Raw genomic sequence first — 24,016 nt, forward strand, 5'->3', positions numbered from 1 at the left:
CAGGAGCTTTCTGTTCTGCCCCTGCCGCGCTGCAGCTCATAAGCTCCAGGTCAGGACCGCCCCTTCTACCCCCGCTGTAGCTCCCCCTGTAGTATCGGCAGCCTGTAGAGCCCCCGCCGGGTGTATTAAAAAGATCATCAGGACATGTATGTAGCAGTCAGAGTATGTCATAATCTGACTGCTACATTCAGTATCATCACCTGCGGCGGCCCGACGGTCATTTTAATACCCCCGGCGGGGGCCCCTGCAGGCTGCCAGAGACAGCTTAGATTGAAGACAAGGTTAGGGCCTACTGGGTGTTTCCCCGCTACCCCGGCACGCCAGACCGATGCTGGACTCTAACCTCTACCACATGGACAAGACCAAAGAGCTTTCTAAGGATGTCAGAGACAAGATCATAGATCTGCACAAGGCTGGAATGGGCTGCACAAACGTAAGTAAGACTTTGGGTGAGAAGGAGACAACTGTTGGTGCAATAGTAAGAAAATTGAGGAAATACAAAATGACTATCAATTGACATCGAACTGGGGTGCCATGCAAAATCTCACCTCTTGGGAGAAAGGCGAAAGTTCGGCCTAAAACTACACAGGGGGAACTTGTTAATGATCTCAAGGCAGCTTAGACCACTGTCACCAAGAAAACCAATGGTAACACATTACGCCCTAATGGATTAAAATCCTGCAGTGCCCACAGTCAAGTCCCACTGCTCAAGAATACATGTGCAGGCCCATCTGAAGTTTGCCAATGAACATCTGGATGATTCCGAGAGTGATTGGGAGAATGTGCTGTGTCAGATAAGACAAAAATTGAGCTCTTCGGCATTAACTCAACTCACTGTGTTTGGAGGAAGAGAAATGCTGACTATGACCCAAAAAATACCGTTCCCACTGTCAAGCATGGATGTGGAAACATTATGTTTTGTTTTCTCTGCTAAGGGCACAGGACTTCTTCACCGCATCAATGGGACAATGGATGGAGCCATGTACCGTAAAATCTTGAGTGACCACGTCCTTCTTTCTGCCAGGACATTAAAAATGGGTTGTGGCTGGGTCTTCCAGTACAACAATGACCAAAAACATACAGCCAAAGCAACAAAGGAGTGGCTCAAAAAGAAGCACATTAAGGTCATGAAGTGGCCCAGCCAGTATAAAAAAACTTTAATCCCATAAAAAACGTATGAAGGGAGATGAAGCTCCGAGTTGCCAAGCGACAGACTCAAAATCTTAATGATTTAGAGATGATCTGCAAAGAGGAGAATTCCTCCTGACGTGCGCAAACCTCATCATCAACTACAAAAAACATCTGACTGTTGTGTTTGCCAACAGGAGTTTTGCCAACAAGCATTAAGTCTTATTTGACAGAGGGATCAAATACCTATCTCTCTGTGCAAAATGCAAATACATTTATATAATTTCAACAATGTGATTTTCTGTATTTTATTCTTTTCTGTATTTTATTTTTGATATTCTTACTTTCACTGTTAAAATTAACCTATGATTAAAATTATAGACTGTATATGCTGATAAGGTGTTAATCGCTGGTCTGTCTAATACACAGAAATACTTCTGATCTGTGTATTTCACACAGACCACTATAACTGGCAGAACCAGAGGTCATCAGGTCAGGAGTGGGGAAATGGGTGATAAATGGAGCGCTCTACCTCTAACAATGATCCAGATTCCGCTGCCGCTGTGGTACTGGAGATTATCAGTACAGGAGCTACTCAGAGCACAGGGATTCCATAAATATGGATTGTGGAGACACGGGGCTCAGTGGGTGCTCTCGTCCACTAAAACCCGCCGCCTTTAGAAAGACAGCGTGGCTCAGGGCTCATCCCAACTGAACGCCGGCCTCCTTAACCGTGGGCGTAACACTACTCAGACCACACAGGGTGAGGGAACCACAATAATTAGACTTTATTGGATCCCCAAACAATTAACAGCACATAACACATAACCAGCAAAACACACAAATGTAACAGGCAACAGAGTCTCACCCTTCCGCTGGCTCACCAGGGATTTAGAATGTCCATGCCTCACAGGTTCCAAGCTGTCTGAGGACTGCAAAGTCTGTAACAGGTGACTGAACTGTCCCAACCTGAGTGTCCTCCTTAGGTAGTCCTGTATGATGTTAAAATCCTGGCAGCCGGAGTCGAAATCCCTAGGCTGTGGATATGGTCTTCAACCGGGTCCGGAGTCCCTAGATTGAAGCCATAAGATATCCTGATCCTCTAGTCAGCTCCAAAGAGCTTAGACTGGATCCATCAACCTTCATCAACAACCCCTGGTGGCTTAAAGAAGTCCTTTTTATAGCCACAACCTTCCACTTGGATACACTGCGTCCTCATCGATTGGTTGGACAAGATTGCTTCTCCCATTGGAGGAATTTCAAGCTGCATGGACAATGTTCATTTAAATGATGTGCATAGAAAGACTGAGGGTGTACATGTAAACTGGGAGTCACCGACTAGACAATGGCTACTAAGGTAATTACATTATCAATACACAACTACAATACAATGGTTACTGGAAATGTCTGGAGAACAATACGTCTAGCTTTCAGTGGCCAACACAATTACATTGAGTCAACAAGAGTCTTGTAAAAACAATGAGGGACTTCTCCCCCATCTATAGACAATCTATCATGCTGTCTGGCTGGATTTTAAGAAACTTTAACCCATGAGAGTCCATGTCGTCACATGGATAACGAGTGATGACACTGGGAGGGTCCCGGGGAGCGGTCATGAGGGGGATTTACAGGAGACATTAATTATAACAGCTGCAATTATTAATGTCTGAAGAAACAAGTCCGGCATATACAATACGGAGAGAGGTTTTCCCAGGAGATGTGTATGCTTCTTTCTATTCATCGTCTATGGCAGGGGTGGGGAACCTTTTTTCTGCTGGGGCCCATTTGTAAATTTCTACCAACCTTCGGGGGCCGCACAAAACTATCAACTTCAAAATTACCCTGCTATTTTTTGTCAAACAATTAACTCACTGTGGCGGCTGGAGCTTGTACTCTTTGGTGCAGCTGTAATATTAGGTGATACTGATCTTCTTGCTTTTCACAACTGCTTTTCCAGGTTTGAGTTGGCTGGGCCTGCTGTATATACAACACAGGGGAAGGTTGGGAAGAATATAGATCACTGGGGAGGCTGGGGGCATAGACATGACTAGGGAGGCTGGGGGCGTAGACATCAAAGGAGATGCTGAGGACAAATACATCACTTGGGAGGAGTATATATCACTAGAAAAGCTGCGGAACATAGACGTGGCTGTGGGCAGACATCACTGGGGGTATATACATCATTGATGGGGAGCACAGACAAGCTGAGGGGCATAAACATTGCTGGGGAGGGCTGGGAGGAATAAACATCATTAGGGAAGCAGTGGGGCATAGATATCACTGGGGTCATATACACATCACTGGGTTGCACAGACATCGCTGTGGGGCACAAACATTGCTGGGGATATATACATAGCTGGGGGGCACAGACAGCCGTGGGGGATTGATGGAGGGGCACAGACAGCCCTGGGGGATTGCTGGAGGGGCACAGACAGCCCTGGGGGATTGCCGGAAGGGCACATACAGCGCTGGGGGTTGCCGGTGGGGCACAGACAGCCATGAGGGATTGCCGGAGGGGCACTGACAGCCCTGGGGGATTGCCGGAGGGGCACAGACAGCCCTGAGGGATTAACGGAGGGGCACAGACAGCCCTGGGGGATTGACAGAGGGGCACAGACAGCCCTGGGGGATTGACGGAGGGGCACAGAGAGCGCTGGGGGCACAGAGAGCGATGGGAGAGGCTGGGGGATGATGGGGGCACTGAGAACAATGGGGGAGGCTGGAGGCACAGACAGACTTGAGGGAGGCTGGGGGCACAGAGGGCGCTGGGGGCACAGACATAACTGGGGGAGGCTAGGGGCACAGATAAACCTGAGGGAGGCTGGGGGCAGACACAGACCTGGGGGACGCTGGGGACACTGACAGGCTTGGGGGAGGCTGGGGGCACCGACAGACCTGAGGGAGGCTGGGGACACTGACATACCTGGGGACCTGGGGGAGGCTGGGGACACTGACAGACCTGGGGGAGGCCCGGTGCACTGACAAACCAGGGGGAGGCTGGGGACACTGACAGACCTGGGGAAGGCTGGGGACACTGACAGACCTGGGGGAGGCTGGGGACACTGACAGACCTGGGGGAGGCTGGGGACACTGACAGACCTGGGGGAGGCTGGGGTCACTGACAGACATGGAGGAGGCTAGGGTTACTGACAGACCTGGAGGAGGCTAGGGACACTGACAGACCTGGGGGAAGCTGGGGGCACTGACAGACCTGGAGGAGGCTGGGCACAATGACAGACCTGGGGGAGGCTGGGGACACTGACAGACCTGGGGGAGGCTGAGGACACTGACAGACCTGGGGGAGGCTGAGGACACTGACAGACCTGGGGGAGGCTGGGGACACTGACAGACCTGGGGGAGGCTGGGGACACTGACAGACCTGGGGGAGGCTGGGGACACTGACAGACCTGGGGGAGGCTGGGGACACTGACAGACCTGGGGGAGGCTGGGGACACTGACAGACCTGGGGGAGGCTGGGGTCACTGACAGACCTGGGGGAGGCTGGGGACACTGACAGACCTGGGGGAGGCTGGGAGCACTGACAGACCTGGAGGAGGATGGGGATACTGACAGACCTGGAGGACGCTAGGGACACTGACAGACCTGGGGGAAGCTGGGGACACTGACAGAGCACAGAGAGAGCACTGCCTGGCATAGTAGAACCTGGGGGACGATGGGGAAGTTGCTCCTCTTCTGTTGGACTGTAGCACACCTCCCACCCGTACGTCCTCACGTAGCCAGTACCAGCATAATCGCAGCGTTCAGTATTGAATGCGCCCTGCGGGGTCTTAAAGGGCCAGCAGCCAGGAAGATGCGGCTGACTCCCCAGCACTGCGGTCCCTGGGAATCAGATAGATAGAGAGATAGATAATGGATAGATAGATAGGTTGATAGATAGATAATGGATAGATAGATAGATAGATGATGGATAGGTTGATAGAGAGATAGGATAGATAATAGATAGATAGAAAGATAGAGGGATAGAGATAGATAAATTGGTTGATAGATATTACAGCTTTTATTTCTGTTGTACGTGTTTCCCCTACAACATTATTTCTCATACAGCAGTGAGCCTGCAGGACCTTGGGTCTGAGTTCTCGCAGGGTCATTGACGGTCGGTGACATCACTCTATTACCGCTTGTGAGGCCCTGAAGTTCTCGCGAGCGGTAATGACATTACCGATCGTGAAAAATGTCCTTGAGTTACCCGTGCAGCCTCGTTCACGGGACTGTTTTCAGTACTAGCTCTCAGACGTTGCTGGTCAGTATGCAAGCGTTGTGGGACCTCCTGTAGGTTATGCCGGACCTGGAGGGGTATTTGGGGATGTTAATAAAGTGGTGAAAGAGGGGAATTTTTTGTATTTGATTTCAAATAAAGGATTTTTTTGTGTGTGTTTATTTACTTTTACTTACAGATTAGTGACGGCGTGTCATAGATGCTGCCATTATTAATCTTGGACTTAGTGACAGCTATGGGCTGCCATTAACTCCTTATAACCCCGATTGCCACCTCATCACGGCAATCGGGAAGAGTCCGTAACATGCCGGGACTGTCGCATAATGGATGCAACATTCTCGGGGCAGCTGCGGGCTGATATTCTTGGCTGCGGGAGGGGGGGCATTAACCATGGCCCTCATCCTCCCCAGCCTGAGAATACCAGGCCCCTGCTGTGTACTTACCTTGGCTGGACAGAATATGGTAAATATATAGTAAAAATATGGCTGAGCCCACGTTTTTATTTTCGTTTTTTAGTTTTAATATGTACGTTTGATTTCTATGTTCATTGTATATGTATGTGTGTGTGTGTGAGTGTGATGTGTGTATTTACTCTCTGCTCTATTTCCTCTTCCTCTCCTAATGACATCACTTCCTCTCCTAATGACAAAACGCAGGGTAGTGATGATCACTATGTCCCGAAAAACGCGAAATACCGCCGGAATAACGCAATGAAACGCACATAATTTGCTACCTGCGGTATTTCATGAATACATTACAATCAATGGGGTAAAATACCGCAGGTACCTGCAGAAAAAAAGTGACATGCACATTCTTTTTGCTGCAGAAATTCCGCAGCAAAACCCGTTGGTGAAAAAAACGCAGTGTGCGCACAGCATTTTTTTTTAGCACAGGTTTTGCTGGGGAAGGACTGCAGCAAGGTTCTGAACATTTTCTGCAGCAAAACATGCAGCAAAACCGTGGTAAAAACTGCAGTGTGCGCACAGGGCCTAAGCCCGGCATTCTGAACCGGTGACAATGGACACAAGGAAGACGCTTTGTTAAGGTGAACTCTTAACCAGAGGTCACTTGTTGCCTGCTGCCTGGCCTAATTGGTGTGGATCGAGTGCATGCTTGAAAAATCAGACACACAGTCGGATATTCATCTTTCCTCGATCGAGGTCTGCCCAAAAACAGACAGGTTTATTCCAAGAACATGCTCTTGTATAAACTAAGAAAAGGCTCATGGTCAGCCCTACAGTGGATATACTTGGACTTGTCCATTAGTCAGTGGGTTGAACAATGTGTTAGTCCATGAGCTGATTGGTGGGGGTCATCGTAGGCAGGTCTATGAGGTCATTGGATGGATCCATGCTGATGGGAGGGTTTATGTCGTTATCTGGTGGATCCATGCTGATGGGAGTATCTATGATGTCATCCGTGGCCATGTTAGTTATCTCTGAAAACCTGTCTCATATAAGGCAAATTGACACATTTCCCACAATCCCTTGTGAAGAGGTTAATTAAGTATTTGATCTAATGGCCCTCCTCAACAGCTTCACCGCTAATGACGCTGGCAATGGGCATTGAATAGTATGTTAGTACACCTCTGTGGGTGCAGCTCTAATGGGAGACAATGCAGGAGGCGACTTGTAAACAGACCAGAAGGAAATCGCTAGGAGGGAATAAACCAGATTAATAATTTGTATGTTCCAGAACCTTCTATTAAATATGAGCCATAAAAAAGAACCCACAGACGCGACATCAGCGGGAAATAAGAGAAGCTCCAGAGAAAGAGATGCATCCATCAGTGAGGTATATGGGAGCAAGAAGAGAAAGGTCACCAGCACTGAGGGGGTTAATACCCCCTGCTCCCAGTAATGGGGAATCTCCACATACCTCCACCTATGATTGTGGCTAAATCCCAGTGGCTAGAAGGAACTTGGGCGTGACCGGCTTGGTTAGTGGGTGTGATCGGCTTAGTTAGTGGGCGTGGTGATGTTTTCTCCCGTCCACTCCCTGCAACCCCCTCCTGTGGTCTTGCCCTCAAACCCCACTTCTATTATAACCGCATAACGATGGCCTAATGTCTCAAGACATCGGAAAAACAGGGTACTTGTTCTGTACCGACGCCTTGAGACGTCATGCCAAAATAGCTTGTAGCGCCCCCCAGCGACGGAAAATCTCCGGAGTTTCAGCTACCGGTGGTAGCTGAGACCCTGGAGATCATGATTCAGGCCGTTTTTTCCAGTCCCCGCTCACGTGATCACCAGTATACAGCGTATACCGATGATCACGTTACAGTAAATGACAGCGCCGGTAAAAAATGATTTATCTCCCACCAAACTTGTCAGATGGGAGATAAATCTCCTCCCTTGTCCCCTCCGGTTCCCTGGTGTCGCCAAAATGCCCTTCCCGACCCTCCACCCCCTCCATAATCCAAGATGGCGATGCGCACACCGGCGCGCACAGCAGCGCGCCGCCCACATTCAGCTTCTTCCTCTGATTTCTGTTGCATGTGCCAGGACACATGGGACAAAAACCTGCTCCCCAGGCCCTGCCAGGTCACCCGCCATACCTCCCCGGTGTCTCCCGGTGTTCCCCCGTACCTTATCCTCGGCGATCCCCGTGATTCCTCCTCTTCTTCTGTAGCGCGGGTCACATGTGTGCACTGTGCAGAGCAGCTGACAGCTCAGCTTCTTGTGTTCAGAGAGCTGCGCTGGCTGCTGCTCGCACTCTGCAGCTGTGACCCGTGTAGACAGGGTGCAGATTTTTTGCACCCACACTCCTCACATGGAGGGTCTGCACACCTAGAAAATGGGGGATACGTTCCCTGAACATGCCCCCATATTCTAGAAGGTCCAGAGTCGTCGTGGGACTTCCAAAATGGATTACAGCGGACCCTATTTTTTTTTCTCTTTTCAATAAATTGGTGAAAGAGGGAATGTTTTGGGGAGTGTTTTTTCAAATAATTTTTTTTTTTGTTGTCATTTTTTTTTTTATTACTGTCAATTAGTTATGTCGGGTATCTGTTAGACGCCGTGACATGACTAACTGCTGGGCTTGATGTCAGGTGACATTACACATCTGGTATCAACCCCATTTATTACCCCGTTTGCCACCGCACCAGGGCAACGGGATGAGTTGGGGCGAAGTGCCAGGATTGGCGCATCTAAAAGATGCGCCACTTCTGGGGCGGCTGCGGCCTGCTATTTTTAGGCTGGGAAGAGTCCAATAACCATGGCTCTTCCCACCCTGAGAATACCAGACCCCAGCTGTCAGCTTCACCTTGGCTGGTGATCTAATTGGGGGGGACCCCACGTTTTTTTTGTTTTTATTTTAAAAACCAGCCTGGGGAGCCCTCCAAATTGATCACCAGCCAAGGTGAAGCTGTCAGCTGTGGTTTGCAGGCTACAGCTGTCTGCTTAACCCTAGCTGCCTATCAAAAATAGGGGGGACCCCACGTCGTTTATTTTAATTATTATCTTTTTGGGGGCTAAATACAAGGATAGGCACCCTTTAGTGCCACATGAAAGGCACTAAAGGGCGCCAGCTTAGAATATGCAGGGGGGTGGGACGTTATATATATGTTTGACATCTATCCATTCATCCATTGTAGCATTTTAGGCTGTGCGCCCACGATCAGGGTTTGCAGCGTTTTGGGCGCAGAGTGTTTTCCCTGCGTCCATAACGCTGCGTTGTGCAGTAGAAGCACAGTAGAAGGATTTTTAGAAATCCCATGCCCACTGTGCTTCTTTTCTCCGCAGCATAAACCGACTTGTGGTGCAGCTTCCCGAGCCTCAGCATTTCAATTTATGCTGCGGAGACAAGAGTGCTCTCTGCAGGTAGAATAGAGCTAAAGTCCACAGCAGCCTGAACCCAAATCGTGGGCATGGGCAGCTGCATTCTCCCCTGGACAACACTCACATCTCTGCAGGAAGGCTGACACTGTGTACTAGACGACGTGTCTCTGGATAATGGCCACATAGCCTAAAAGTGACAAATTTGTTGCTACAGCAACATTTTTGTGAAGTACCTGTGGATTCAAAATGCTTACTATACTCCTGAATAAAATCCTTGAGGGGTCTAGTTTCCAAAATGGCATCACTTGTGAGGGGTTTCTTTTGTTTAGGTACCTTAGCGGACATGTAAATGCAACATGGTGCCCACAATCTATTTCAGCCAACTTTGCTTTCCAAAATTCAAATATTGCTCCTTCTGTTCTGGCCCCTCCCATTTGTCCAAGCAGAGGTTTCTGACCACATGTGGGGTATTGGCGCGTTCATAAGAAAGTGGGTAACAAGTTTTGGGGTCCATTTTGTTGTGTTATTTCTTCTAAAAGTGAATAAATTTGGGTTAGAGCAACATTTTTACGTACATTTTATTTTTTGCTTTTTTTCATTCCACATTCCTTTAGTTCCTGTGAAGCACCTGAAGGGTTAATATACTTCTTGAATGTGGTTTTGAGCAGTGTGAGAGGTGCAGTTTTTAGAATGGGGTCACTTTTGGGTATTTTCTGTCATCTAGGCCTATCGAAGTCACTTCAAATATGATGTGGTCCCTAAAAAAAATGGTAATGTAAATTTTGATGTAAAAATGAGAAATCGCTGATGAACTTTGAACTCTTCTAACTTCCTAACAAAAAAAAAAATTGTTTCCAAAATTGTGCTGGTGTAAAGCAGACATGTGGGAAATGTTATTTATTAACTATTTTGTGTCACAGAAATCTCTGGTTTAACGGTATAAAAATTCAAAAGTTGAAAATTGCTAAATTTTCAAAATATTTGCCAAAATTAAATTTTTTTCATAAATAAACGCAAAAAATATTGTCCTAAATTTGGTACTAACATGAAGTCCAATATGTGACGAAAAAACAATCTCAGAATCACCGGTATCCGTTGAAGCGTTCAGGAGCTATAACCGCATGAAGTGACACTGGTCAGAATTGCAAAATTTGGTCTGGTCATTAAGGTGAAAATTAGCTCCGTCACTAAGGCCTAAAACACACTTCTGCAAAAAAAAACGTCCGTATGACACGGTCCGTTTTTTGGGTCCGTGTTCCGTATTTTTGGGGCGTTTCTCCGATACGTATGGTATCCGTGTGATGGCGTATGCGAGCCGTGTGTACGTGCGGAATGACCGTATTTACATAAAATACGTACGTGTGCAGTCCGTGTGCCGTCCGTTTTTTCAGATACGTATTTTCACACAAATAACCTTGTTAGCCCATCAATATGTGCTCCTGGTGTGTTTAATTGGTCAATTAACTATCCAATTTGTTTATTTTGCTTAAAAAAACCCTTAAAAAACATGGCTTCAGAGCTCATTCTCACATTAGACACACTCCAAAATGTCTCTCTCCAATGAAGCAACCATGTATTTGCTCTTGATATCTAGGAGATTTGGGGTTAGGCGACATATGATTATAGAAGAGCCACCACTGGAGAAAAGGATGTGGATTCACCCCCTTGTGAAGCTCAGGAAAACACATGGGCAATTTAATATTTTATATGGGGAAATGCGGAAATTTCCACCTAAATTCCAAGCCTACTGCCATCTCACCATGAATTCATTTGACAACATCCTTGACCTTGTGTACCATCGTTTGAAGCATTAGGACACCTCTATGCGCCTCAGCATCTCCCCTGAGGAACGACTGTTGGTGACTTTACGGTAGGTGTTGTCATGTATACTCATGCTTTATCGGTTTTATTGAAATACATGTTAAGTCGCTAAGGCATAATTTTTTTTGACATTATGTAATTTAAAATTATGGTCTTTGTAGAAAACTTATATTGATCACTTAACCACAGTGCAATTTAAAATTAAGATCAGAGAAGTCACATCTACCATTCTATCTCTACCAAAATTGAAGACACAAGAGGCTTAACTCAAACAAACTTGTTTATTAAACACAAAATTAAATATTTTTCCAATATGGAAAGTAAAGATCACATATGCTTTTCCCAACCAAAGATATTATAAAAAAACATACACAGTATCTCGCCAGTCATTGGATGATACAAATATTTGGTGTGAAATATAAATTACATGAATAGTCAAAGTAATGTCATGTTTTTATTCTATTTCAGTTACCTAGCAACTGGGCAATCCATCAGCAGTCTACATTTCGAATTCTTATTGGGAAGGTCAACAATTGGCAAGATTATCCTGCATACCTGCACTGTGCTTTGGGAGACCCTTAGGCATCATGTCATGCAGCTGCCTTCAACACAGGAATGGATGCACATTTCAGATGAATTTTTGGAGAAAACAGCTTTCCCTAATTGTATTGGTGCCATTGACGGAAAACACAGAGTGAAGAAACCACCGAACTCAGCATCAAGATATTTTAATTATCATAAGTTTTTTTCTGTAGTTATTTTGGCCATGGTAGATACAAACTACTGCTTTTTATTTGCGGATATTGGGGCCTATGGCAGTGCCTCAGATGCTCGCATTTTCCGAAGCTCACGTTTAGCAAGACAATTAATGTCTGATAGTTTAAGTTTGCCTGCACCAAGACCATTGCCTGGTACTAATGGCCCAATTGTCCCTTTTGTAATGGTTGCAGATCAGTGGTTTGCATTGTCTAGGCATTTGATGCGTCCATATCCCAGAAGGGGGCTGGACAGATCAAAAGCCCTATTTAATAGCAAAATGGCCAGAGCACATTCCTATGTTGAATGTGCCTTTGGCATTTTGGCCTCAAGATGGCGCATTTAGTCAAGGCTGTCATTAAATCGACAGTAGTGTTACATAATTACTGTAGATTACATGAAAGCAATGACGAAGACATTGAGGAGTTGCCTGTTTTAAATGCACCATTTGTACAGAATAGTAGTGTCAGAACCACTGTGTCCACTTCTGGTCTACAAGTGAGGAATCAGTTTAAAGATTATTTTAGTTTAAATCGCCATAGTCATGTATAATTTTGGCATTGTTATAGTTTTTTAACACTTGGTTACATAAGCACAAACACATATGTATTACAAAAGAGAAAATGACCATACATAGGTATAATTTGAGGTTTTTTTGTTGGTTGGTTGTGTTTGTGGTCCCCATAACCTATTGTGATATAACAATATTGTTATAACATCAGGATTTTTTGTTATTCTAAAAACAGTACTACTGAATGTACATGACTAATAAAATTATTGCAAATTTTATTTGAAAAAGTTAGTCCAGAATTATTATTTTACCTATGTATGTATGTATGTTATCTTTTGCAAGACACCATGTTTTTTTTTTTAATACAATTTTGTCAGGGACATTAGCCCATAAAAAACACCATACTTTATTATGCAATAATGTCACGCAAACATAATTTGTTTGGCACTATTGGAATACAAGTATGGGACCAGACCATATGCAGATACTGCATAGTGGCTGGATTTTTAATAATAAAGGTGTCTGAATGTTAGTGTAGTAGTTTATGTGCGTTCATTTTTTCCCTAAACCCAGTTTATTATAACGGATGGTCCAATCAACATGTCCAGAGCAAGGCTTCATTCTAACAGGCAGATATTGTTTTTGAAGTGATAGAGTAATTTCTATTGAATTTTTGGAAAGGAAAACAAAAATATGACCCCATGCATATAGAGTAAGTAATGTGTTACATTTTGATATTTTTTCCCACCAGCAATACCATAGAAAACATACCAAAATGTAAAATAATACATACAATATCACATTATGATTCAACTAAATCCTCTAGGCTACTGATGCTTTCCTGTGTAATCTCCATTGCATTGACACCTACAGAATATGTTTGCTGCACAACAGTAGATGTTGTAGTGAGTGACTGATCAGTGTTTCCACTAGTAACAGTTGTTGTACTTGGAACAAATAATGAGGCAGTTGTTTGAGCAGATGGAAGACCAAGTGTAGGTGGTACATATTGATGTGTTGGAAGAGGCCGAGTATGTGTGTATGTGAAGTTAGTTGGGTAAGTCTGTTTTTGAAAGTACTGTTGTTGTGGATTATTAGGAACATGGTATGCTGTTGGTTGTTGAATCATTTGAGGTAGTCTATGAACATTGCTAACAATACTAGGATAGTTAAAAGAGGATTGTATTGGTGTTTGTTGGGGTAGTTGTGGGACAAATGTTGGCTGTTGAGATGGCCTTTGTGTCATTGATGTACCTGTTTGGTGTGGGACAACTGTTGGCCTAATTTGTACATCAGTTACCATAGAAGAAGATGGACACTGTATATGTGTTTGTTGCACTACAGGATTTAGTTGAAAATTAAAGTAATGTTCATCAGTTTGGGTTTCCACAGTTTATTGGGTTGTGTTTGTGTGTGGACCACGTGGATTAGCTCTCCATTGCTCTATCACTTCAAAACAATATATGGGTTCTGGCTCACGTTGGGTAGCAGATATTAGGGTTATTAAGGACGCCCTCAATCTGTCCTGCCTATCAGGTGCAACCAATGCAAGAGAGGGAGAAAGGGAGCGGCAAAATCTCTCTCCATCACTCTCTGGTGTCAGTGAATTCATCATGTGTATTATTCTGGTATCAATGATATCTGGCAGGGAACGTAAATCTTCATAACGCCTATGTCTGCGACCACAGATAGATTGGGCTACTGTGCGCATGGTTTTAGTTGTTATTCTTGGTTGTGTGCCTGCATGTTGCTGTGGACTACTCTCTGCAAGAACTGGTGAAGGGCCACTTTGTTGCCCTGTAGACTGGCCTGGAATTACAGTAGTGGATTGACTTGTTCCCAAACCCAAATCAGAGGACATTTCTTCTGCGTCTGGCTGGCTGGTGTTGGGGATTGGTGGAGGTTGATATGAGGTAGGCTCCATCTCAGAAGCAGAGGTCGCTGTTAATACTGCTGACTGGGCTTCCTCACTATCTTCCAGATTATCCTCTGTACTTTGATGAAAAAAAAAAAAAAAAAATTAATGTGTGCCTTTTAAATAAAACCACCATGTGATGTAATGGTTGAAACTTACTTTGGTACTTCCAAAATGGGCATGAGGAAGGTGAGTCTTTCATAATGGACATATTTTTTCTTTTTGGCTGCGGCAGCTGTGGTGGCCACAGGGTTATACTCTCTTCTGAACTGGTCACGGGCTGAGCGCCATCGCCGTTTGACAAGATCCACTGTTAAAAAAAAAAAAAAAAAATTAAAATAAGGTCACGAATTCTAACAATTGTAGATTAAAAAAAATTAGACATTAGTCTTGTATTGCAGCAATTGTAAAAAATAGGAACACACATCCATGTGTATGAAAACAACAACCCATAACACTCATATAGTGACATAATAACACAATAAGCATGGGAAAGAAAACAATTTCACCAGTAAAAATCTTAAACCACTGAATAATCATTTATCTCCTTTTAATTGTTAAAAAAAAAATAAAAAAAACCTATAGAAAGCCATGAGAAACAAAATGACTACTAACCCATGAAGTGCCATATGTTCCACATATATTTTCCATTATACACTACACATTACTGTTACCATTCCAGTCATGGTGACACCAAGGAACATGCATAATAAACCAAACATAGAAATACAACTCAAAATGTATAGACAAATCACAGCACATTTGCAATAGACAATGCACAGAAATGCAAGCCAAAAAACCCCCAAACATGTTTATTAGTGGCTAAGGCCGGTTTCACACATCCGGCTTTTTGCCGTTTTGCCGGATCCGGCGCTCTTCCCTACAGATAATACAGTACAATGATAGCGCTGTAACTTCCGGGTCATATGCGCCGGTCACATGACAGCACGTAACCAGCGCTTGTTGCGCTGTCATTGTACTGTATTAACTGTACGGGAGAGCGCCGGATCCGGCAAAAAGCCGGATGTGTGAAACCGGCCTTAACCACCCTGAAATGCCTTTTGTACATGCATAAAATGCTTTGCAGGCCACATATACACATGCTGACATTACTTGAAAACTGCAATGAATACTTCAAAAGGCCAGAAAACTACACTCTCCTGTTTGTGAGTCTCTAGTGTAGCTCAAAATGAGTCAGGCCCATTCAGGCTATGTGCCCACGCTGCGGATTTTGCGCGGATTTTGCCGCGGATTTGCCGCAGATTTACCGAAAATCTGCAGCAGCGGCACTTCCAAGCCATTTCAATGGCATTTTGGAAATGCTGTGTCCATGCTGCGGATTTTTCCGCTGCGGATTTGCCGCGGATTTTGATGCGGAAAAATCTGCAGCATGTCAATTGTTTGTTGCGGATTTTGGTGCGGATTTGCGTATAGAATGGGGAAAAAAAAAAAAATCCGCATCAAAATCCGCGCCAAATCCGCGGCAAATCCGCGGGTGCGGATTTGCCGCGAAAGTCGCGGATTTTCAGGCAGAAAAGTCCGCAGGTACATTCTACCGTGGACACATAGCCTAAATCCGCAGCAAATCCGCGGCAAAAATAAGGTGCGGATTTGCCGCGAAAGTCGCGGATTTTCATGCAGAAAAATCCGCAGGTACATTCTACCGTGGACACATAGCCTAATACATGCCAAACAAACTATACAAATATGTTTATACTCTGCCTACAGAATGTGCACATGTAGGTAAAGACAGAAGCAAGGCAAATATCTGTACTCACCATATCTATTTTGTCCTTCCAGGGGTACATTGAGACCATCCATTCCTAGGGTAGACTATCTCTGCCACAGCCATCCATGCTCGTTCCACCATTAACCTGTCATGATAGCCATCAATACGTGTGTCCCACAGCTCTGGATGCCGCTCTACTTCTCCAATCAGCCTCTCTGTATCGATTCTGGGCGCCATGCTCAGTACCTGTGGTGTTCTCTGAGCTCAAAGTTCCCCTGCAGTGAGAGGACAGGTGCCCAGCTGCTGTCTGGCGTACAAATGAGACAGGAAATGTATGTTTGGCGCCAGAATTAATGGCCTACAATTGACCTGATAGATTGGTAACAAGTGTTTCAGATTTTGTGATGAAATACGGACACGGACGATACGTGCTGAACACGGACATACTCAGTGTGCGGTCCGTGCAGGCACAGACCCATGGACTAAAGCGGGTCCGTGCCTGCATGCTGCCGGCCAAAAACGGACATGTCGTTCGTGTAGAAAAGCGCACACACGTACTTACGACACGGACACACGTTCCGTGCGATTTTACGTACTTGTGCCATCTTCCATTGAATAACATGGGTCTCCGGTACGTGCAAATACGTACCGCACACGTACAAATTACACGGATGTGTGTTGCGGGTCTAAGGGGATAACAACTCCATCACCATGTGGACTTAAAAAAATCCAGCTATGTTGGTGCAGGCCACGCCCCTTCTGGTTACATGGCCATGACGTCGGCAGTGGTCCCATGGCCCATTGGGATTTAGCCACAACCCTAGATATATGGCTCTGCTTGCAGAACCTGTGATGATGTCACATAGAGGGGAGGAGTCAGGGGTCACATGATCAGCTCCTCAGTGTGTGCAGGACTGTGCTGTGCTGGATGAGGTGAAGTTTGTGTGTGGGGTCAGGAGGGATTACAGTGTGGATGCAACAGAGCCGCAGGTGTACAACATACGGAGTGTAGTCGCACGTGTATGAAGCATAGCCGTGGGTGTACAATGTGTACGGAGTGAAGCTGCATGTATATAAGGTGTACGGACCGGAGCCGTGTGTATGACATGTGCTGAGCGAAGCCACGGTGTACGATAAGCGTGGAGCAGAGTTGTGTCTGAATAATGTGTATGGTTTGTGTGTATTGAAGTCGTGCGTGTCCGACATGTACATAGCTGAGCCACAGGTGTACGAAGCGGAGCCATGCGTATACATTGTATGTGGACCAGAGGTGTGTGTACAACATGTGTGAGTTGTACAGAGCGGAGCCGCGTGTCTGCGATGTGTATGGAGCCGAACCATGCACGTACAAGGTGTACAGTGGAGAGCCGCACGTGTACCAGGTGTATGGAGCAGAGCTGCGTGTACATAGTATGTGGACCAGATGTACGATATGTGTGGAGTCGCGTGTTTACGGTTTGTGCGTATTGAAGCTGCATGTGTATGAAATGGAGTTGCATGTGTACAACTTGTGTGGAGCGGAGCCATGCGTGTACGAGGTGTACGGACGTGAGCTGCACGTGTACGAGGTGTATGAAGCCGAACCGTGCTTGTATAGAGCCAAACATGTACAGAGCCATGCATGTAACAGATGTACGGAGCAAAGCCGCATGTGTACAAAGTGTACTGAGCACAGCCGTGTGTGTACGAGGTGTACGGAGCGGAGCCATGTGTGTACGATGTGTATTAGGGAAGAGGCAGATCGCTCAGTGCACAGCGCAGGGAGGGACAGAGCTAGAACACAGCAGGGACATAGAAGGAACAGACCAGCGCCTGCAATGAGCATCATGACTCTGCCCCCTGATGACACTTCAAGGGAGGGTGCAGGTGCTGTGAGGTGACCGCAGCCTCTGCCCCCTGCTCTAATGACGCTTTGTTTTGAGTAATCTGCACTGAGATTCTCACCCGAATCGTCATCAGACAAGGAATATAAACAATAAAAATAAACTAGCAGTTAGTGTAGTTAGGGAAAAGCAAAAGCTTTTTAATACAATTATATGAGAAAAGCTTAGATTCTAGCATCAAATAGACGGATTTAGAATGAAATTCAATCTTGCCACGGCCCACCCCTTTAATTTGGCTAAAGACTTCAATAATCAGGGAATCGGTTCACCATGGATTTAAAGTTCTCCAAATCCCCTGATATCTCTCTCTATAACTGGCAGTAATTAGCTTGGTCAATAACACACTGCGCTGAAGAAGGTTTGAGTTTTAAAAACGAAACTAAATGTCCAAAAATTGTCCCAGTTTGAGACCAGGCAGCCAGTTCTCTCATTGTAAGGCCAGGCAGCCAGATCTCCTCAGTGTGTGGTGGTTGGGATGGAAAGCTGAAGCAGGGGCTGTGGGGAGGATGCACCTGAATGGACTGGCACCTCCAGAGCCTCTGCTGTGCTGTGTGACAAGCTGGGCCTTTGCTTTGCATTCCTGTCTGAAGTAAGGCCTTGTATTCTCTGTTTGTTATCAGTGTGAATAAAACCCTGACTTTTTCCACTGAACACCCGTGTATGCCTCTCTACTGCGTCCCTGCATCGCCTCCAGCACTGATTCCCTACAGCTCCTTCCAGGCCAGTGGGTGTGACCGGCTTGGTTGGTTGGCATGGCGATGTTTCCTCCCATCCACTATAATCATGTTATTATTATTATTGTTTATTTATAGAGCACCATTGATTCCATGGTGCTGTACATGAGGGGGTTACATACAGAATACATATACAAGTTACAATAGACAGACTGGTACAGAGGGAAGAGGGCCCTGCCCTTGCGGGCTTACATCCTAAAGGATTTTGGGGAGGAGACAGTAGGTGGGGTGTAGGTTGGGCGGCAGCTCCGCACGGTGGTGGGGCGGCAGCTCCGCACGGTGGTGGGGCAGTGGCGTCATTGTAGATTATAGGCATTTCTGAACAGATGAGTTTTCAGAGTCCGTTTTAAGTTTGCAAGTGTATGTTAGGGGGGCTTCACCAGCCCCTGCGCGCTCCTCTCCGGGGGGTCTTATCCCCACTCCCCCGCTTCTATTAAATAACAACTCCATGACCACGTGGACTAGAAAAATATTTATTCCATCTGGAAATGTGGAGCCGCGCACTAGATATATGGCTGCTCTGTGCTTACAGGACCTGTGATGATGTCATAGTCATGTGATCAGTCACATGGGGGGAGGAGCCATTCTACACTTCACAGGAAGTGAAGTGGTTTCCCCTGTATGAAGCGGCCGCATGTAAGAGAAGAAGCTGCAGAGAGGGAGAGAGTCGGGTAATGATGGCGCCGAGAACAGACTGTGTGTGATAAAGGGGAGCGGGGAAATCCTGGTGGCAGAGGGAGCGGAGCTTTCACCACTAGGATTTAGTCACAGCCATATATCCAGTGTGCGGCTCTGCAGGAGGAGGGGTGTGGAGATTCCCCATTACATTAACCCCCTCAGTGCTGCTCACACTCCAGGAGACAGAACGTGTTCCCGTCTGTGCGGCTCTATCAGGATCTGTCTGTATAGGATTAGATTGGGTCACTTCCCTCCTGACGCCGCTCGCTGCTCTGTTACTGTACAGTCTCCATTATGGCCGTCGCCCGCTCCATGTTGTCACTATCAGGAGATATTAATGCTCTATCATTATCTGTTACTGACGGCCCCGGGTCTATATTCTGTGATAAATCTGTGTGTGTGACTATAGGTGGATTGTGTGTTATACCGGGGGCAGGACGGGGCCAGGACTGGATGTAGTGATCATGTGAAGCCGGTAACAGCTCCGGAGATTTCTTACATGGGATCTTTCTGATGTTACATCGTCATCTTCTTCCCATTCAGGACCCTACAATATCGGATCCTCTCAGATCTTCTATAGAAGAGAATTCTCCTGATTGACCCATCAAGGATGGATAAGGACAGGGACAAGATGGCGGAGAGGATATTACATCCCACCCTAGAGATCCTCTTCCGGATTACTGGAGAGGTGAGAGATTCTGATGACGTCACATTACATCATTCTTATCTATGGGAATAACAGATGGACAGAACTGGAGAGGTGAGGACTCTGGAAATGTCTGTAGTGAGGTTTATTAATGTGTCTCTCCATAACCAGGATTACACAGTAGTGAAGAAGACCTCTAGTGATCGCTGTCAGGCCCCTGTGTCTGAGGAATGGGGAAGACCCCTGAGCCCAATCACGGGGCCTCCACCTCCCCCCCTGATACATGAGGACATCAAGGACCAGAAGATCCTAGAACTCACCTACAAGATGATTGAGCTGCTGACTGGAGAGGTGACACTGCTGGGAATGCTGGGACATTATACAGTAACGCTATGAAGGGATCGGGGGATGACGGTATTATTGTATGTGTCAGGTTCCTATAAGGTGTCAGGATGTCGCTATCTATTTCTCCATGGAGGAGTGGGAGTATTTAGAAGGACACAAAGATCTGTACCAGGATGTCATGATGGAGGTTCCCCAGCCCCTCACATCACCAGGTAATAGACAGGACTAAATACACACGGCCTATAATTATCTGTATGTAAAGAATTAATTCAGTCCCTGTATGTGTTTCCTCTAGTTCTATCCAGTGAGAGGACAACACCAGAGAGATGTCCCCGTCCTCTCCTTACACAGGACTGTAAACAAGAAAATCGGAATGTTCCTCAGGATGATCAGGTAGATGAGACAAGATGTCATGAAATCTCCCTATGATGTGTAGACGGTTGTGAAGGTTAGAGGTGGTTGAACCTTCCAAGGCTTGGTTCGTCGAGCACAACTGAATAAACACCGAACTCCGAATATTTTCAATCCACATTGGATTCAATGGAAAGCCAAACGTAAAGCAGAAGAAGCTACTTTATAAGGGGTCAAAAAGCTTCCAAAAAAAGCAACAATATATTTTACAGTGGCATAGCCATTAGCTTCCTAGATTATTGACATACATATATAGAGTTGGATGAGAGACAGTTGTAAGGCTGGTGCTCCCTTACCCCTGCCAGTACAGACAAGACACAACTTGGAGACCCATCTTGGAGTATTGATATTTAAAAACATTTCAGGCAGACAGCAAGACAGTGGCATCAATTGCCTCCACCCCTATTTCTCCATAGTGTGTTTACACAGCAGGGAGGTATGGTCCATGAAATACACAGGATGTGGCCTGACATTTCCATTTGTGATCCAAGTGAGCACACAGCGACCATGCCTTCTGCAGCAATGCATCTAGGCGGGATTAGTGCCCTAGAAATTTCTGTACAACCAGGTTGATCCATCCAATGCACGTGATGTAACAGAGGCATAGTCCCGCCACCGGATTTGCATAGTTATGGCACATGTCCTTCCCTGGCTCCAGGTTCAGTGGAGACAGCCATTGATCAAACTGTGTGCCTGTATAGTGGTCCACAACTATGCGGCTGTGTGACTGCGTTCTCCAAAGCATATGAATTTAAGCTCTGCATTTTCACTTAAAAAAATCAAGAGATGCACGAGTGACAGGAGTAGGCCTCTTGCTCCCAGATCCCTGGCACTATAGACAAGACACAACTTGGAGACCCATATTGGAGTCTTGATATTTAAAAACCTCGCAGGCAGCATGATTCCCCCACCATTTCCCCATAGTGTGTTTGCACACCAGAGAGGTATGGTCCATCCAACCCACAGAATGTGGCCATGGTGTCTTACATGGGTCATAAACACCAGGCATGGTCATTTCCGTAACAGTTGACAGTCTCTCACTGAACTATACCGGGTAAACAAAGGTTCTGCCATTTGGTGACTTGTTTGAGAATAGTTTCGACGGTGACGCAGAAGTAGGAGGAAGCAGCAGACACGGTGGATTTGGCGGTCATTGGTTTGTTAGGCCCGGTAGTCTGCTTTTTACCACAGTAGGATTTGCACAATAATGCATGTAGCTTGTGTATGTCTCGGTTTATGCATGTACTAGTGAAATTATTTGAATTTTTGTCTGTCGATGTTTACATCGTTGGCAGATAACGAAAGCTGGGTCATCATTTGCGGTTTCAAAAAAGGGACAGGTTAGGCAACCATTTCTGCAAATTGCAGACCCGCCAGAGTTGTGGCTGAGGATGCAGTGCTTGTCATGGTTGCATCACTACATGTTTGTATGGTAATCGCCAATGTAACCTCCTTGGCTTCCTCCTTTCCCCCTTCTTCTCATATGCTGAGCTAAACAACTGCGAGCCTCTGGGTTCACACCAAGTGGGATCTACAACTTCATCGTCAGGCTCTGTATTGTCCCACTCCTCCTCTTCCTAACCTGACATCACATGACCGTACGTGACGTACGTACAAGGGTCGGGATTTTGCTTGGACCGTACTTCATCCAGGCCAGGATCCAACTGTGACAGAGTTTGGAGATTGGTGCAGATGCCTTCGTCCTCTTGAGTGTAGGAATCTTTGCAGCAGACTTCTGATGCGCATGGGATAGAATGTGCGAACAGCTTTACTCTGGTTCAATGTGTAATTTTCATCCGGCAAAAAAAACTGATAAGACCTTTTTACCTAGTTCACTAGTAAATTTACTGCAGGCACTATTAAAGGTAGGGTGTCGCATTTTTTTTTTATTTTTGTATTAATAATTTTGATTATGAAATCAAGCATTTTTAATACAAAATTAAACTTACTGTTTAGTTTTTATTTAATTCTATTTTTACTGAAGCACTGGGGCTGCCATGTTGGATTTGCTGTGTGTAACGATAGTTACTCATCTCGTTTATGGCAGCCCCCTGGGCATAGAGAACAGTGGTCGGGCTCCGACCCCATTTAGTAACAGAGAGGGCACGTGTGCTGTGACCTGGACGCACCCCCTGGGCTGTCCAGGTCACAGCAGAGGGAGGAGATCAGCGCCATCTTTGTGCAGCTCACAACGGTCATGCTGTGTGCTGCACTTTTCCCCCTGTCACCTGTCGGCCTGTGCGAGTAGTGTACCGGCGCACCTCCCCCCACTGCTGATGCTACTGTCTCCAATGACACCCCCACGCTCTCCCCCTCACTCTCCTTGTCGCAGCGGGCGTGCATGCAGAGCATTGTGTGTGCGTGCGTGTGGCAGAGCATTGTGTGTGCGTGCGTGTGGCAGAGCATTGTGCGTGCGTGAGTGTGGCAGAGCATTGTGCGTGTGGCAGAGCATCATGCGTGCGTGTGGCAGAGCATTGCGGGTGGGCGTGCGTGTGGCAGAGCATTGCTGGACTAGGGCGTGCAGAGCGTTATATGGGGAGCACTATGCAGCTGTCCTTGGTGACACTTTAGACATTTGTGGTCACCAACAAAATGGCTCTGCACTGTGTCCCTAAACTTCATTCTCCCTTATCCTTTTGAAAACAACCAGATTGGGAGGGGGAGGTGTAACATCACACACAGGAGAGCAGATTCTGCCCACTTTTACTGCAGCTGTAATGTGAGCGATTTCTAAAGTAGGATTTCTATAGGATTTCAGCAGCTGCTCCCCCTACTGTTTGAGCGGAAAATATCAAACTTATTTGTTTTTTATATTTTGCTCAATTAAAAACAAATAATATTTAATTAAAACATTATTACTTTACATTTTTTTCAGTTATTGAACATTTTTTTTTGGGCACGACACCTTCCCTTTAACAAACAATACATAGAAATGTGATTGGGTAATTGGGAGCAGGCTGTAATAAGTAGCAATAACTATTTAGATCCTTCACTGGCAACTCTTTGCCAGGCACTGACAAGTGCTTATCCCGATTTCTATCCTTAGGCCCTGTGCGCACTTGCCGGTTTTTGCTGCGGATTTCCTGCCGGTTTGCTGCATGTTTCGCTGCAGAAAATGTTCATAACATCTCTGCAGTGAATCACCAGCAAAACCTATGGGGGAAAAAAATGCTGTGCGCACTATACGGAATTTGACAGCTGCATGTTTTGCTGCGGGACTCCCGCAGCAAAAACAATTGCATGTCACTTCTTTTCCACACGTCGCTGCGGGATTTCACTCCATTGACTGCAATGTAATCGTGAAATCTCGCAGGGAATAACGCAGGCAGCAAATTCTGTGTGGTTCATTGCGTTTTCCTGCGTTATTCTCTCCGGTATTTCGCGTTTTACCTGCGGTAATGTAAATCGCTGCCTGCGGTTTGCAGGGAAGTGATGTCATT

At 46.0% G+C, this 24,016-nt stretch overlaps 1 pseudogene; it reads left to right on the forward strand.

The window, feature by feature from the left end:
* Nucleotides 1-24,016, forward strand: part of LOC142312025 (uncharacterized) — a 164,905-nt pseudogene that overhangs the window by 62,997 nt on the left and 77,892 nt on the right.

The sequence above is a fragment of the Anomaloglossus baeobatrachus genome, chromosome 5 (assembly GCF_048569485.1).
Source record: "Anomaloglossus baeobatrachus isolate aAnoBae1 chromosome 5, aAnoBae1.hap1, whole genome shotgun sequence".
Classification (NCBI taxonomy): Eukaryota; Metazoa; Chordata; class Amphibia; order Anura; family Aromobatidae; genus Anomaloglossus; species Anomaloglossus baeobatrachus.